This window comes from Gastrolobium bilobum, unplaced genomic scaffold (assembly GCF_033153095.1).
Source record: "Gastrolobium bilobum isolate Gb01-03AN ecotype WA unplaced genomic scaffold, APGP_CSIRO_Gbil_v1 utg7173, whole genome shotgun sequence".
Taxonomy (NCBI): domain Eukaryota; kingdom Viridiplantae; phylum Streptophyta; class Magnoliopsida; order Fabales; family Fabaceae; genus Gastrolobium; species Gastrolobium bilobum.
Genome location: NW_026897318.1, coordinates 1 through 1555, shown reverse-complemented (window position 1 = coordinate 1555; position 1555 = coordinate 1). Strand labels below are relative to the sequence as shown.

Here is a 1555-nt window from a genome sequence, read left to right as displayed (position 1 = left end):
CACTTGGTAGTAACACAACTTGATTGTCACAATATCCTTCCCCCATAAACAATGCATATTTTTCATACTCTTAATAAAATATTAGTATACTCATAATCATAAACAATTTCAAAATTAATGTCAAAATGTTTCAACTTTATTTCAATCATCAAAAACCAATTACATGCCACTACACAATGGGACCGAATACTATAATTGCAAACACAAAAGAAATAATTTCCAGAATTTTAATTTAAAACAAAGAATGTATGAGAAACATATATGGTCACTAAAACACATACATTCCATCATCAACATACAATTCTAATTTATCCATATACAAGTTCACTGTCAACTATAAATTTGTATAATTTCATATAGATACATAATGCTTCTTGATATTCGATTGTCGTATAGTCACATCATAAAGGTGTATACAGAGATAGACAAAGCAGAAAAACCCATATAACTCATAAACTCTATTGTTCAACATAGAAGGAAACAACCGCGTTAACTGGTTTCTCACTTTCCACAACTACAACATTATTTGACACGTTGGTCACAGAATGTGCCAAAAACTTGGGTTCCTCTTGTGAGTAAAATGAATATTGAAAATGACTACTCCGATTAGGGAATACCAAAACATTTGAAAAATCAGCCACCCACTTTGAGCCATCTCCAGCCACAGTTAACTTCCCAACCGTTGATCTCAAGCTCATGCCAATCACATTGTTCCTGTCAATCACCACTTGATCAGTGTTACTGAATTGTCCATCAAGAGTTACAATTGGAACCTTATTATTGGGGTTTCCACTGAACATATTATCAACTATATTCAGACCAGAAAGTTGTCCTTTAATTGACTTCAAAACAATATTAGCATCTCCCAAGAAAAAACCATTAGTGATGTGAACTTGAACAGGATCCTCCATGACAATACCTGTGTAGTCCATGTAACAATTGTCAATTCTAGTTTGTGAATTTCCTGGTAACTTGACCAAAATGCCTATGCCACCAAAACCTGTTGCTTTGTTATAACAATGTACCCCTGTGATCATGTTAGCTTGTCCCCTAAGAACAATCCCAATGGCTGCAGAGAAAATTGCAACATCTGTGATTGCATTGTCATTGCTAGCAAGATCAATAGCAGATCCTGAGAACTCCCTCTCCTTATGTCTCCACCAACTGTTGAGTGTTGCCCAAGGAAACTGCTTGATATGAATGTCTCATGGCCATGTTGAACTAGAACTCCTTCTGTGGTGAAATGGAGGAAGAAGCAATTGTTAATCCTGATTCTAGCAGAATCAACAATGAAGATCCCTCCACCCCTGTAGCTTGAATCGAATAAGATATCTCGAAAGGTGATGTCTTCATAGTAAATCCCAGTAGTTTGCTGAAGTTTCTTGCTGTTGAAGCCATTATGATGGTTGGATGCTGTTTTTTGTAGCTTTTGAGAATTTGATGCCCATAACTCAACGAGATGCCTATCAGTAGGAAATGTATGAGAAGCTCTCAAGGCTCCTCCTTTTACTTGATCAATCATTCATGTACAAGTTGAGGGTCCATTAAAAAGCAC

At 36.1% G+C, this 1555-nt stretch overlaps 1 pseudogene; it reads right to left on the bottom strand.

Moving 5' to 3' along the window:
* Positions 1–458: 458 nt before the first annotated feature.
* On the bottom strand, positions 459–1522 carry LOC133305955 (polygalacturonase QRT3-like; annotated as a pseudogene).
* Between the last annotated feature and the right edge of the window lie 33 nt (positions 1523–1555).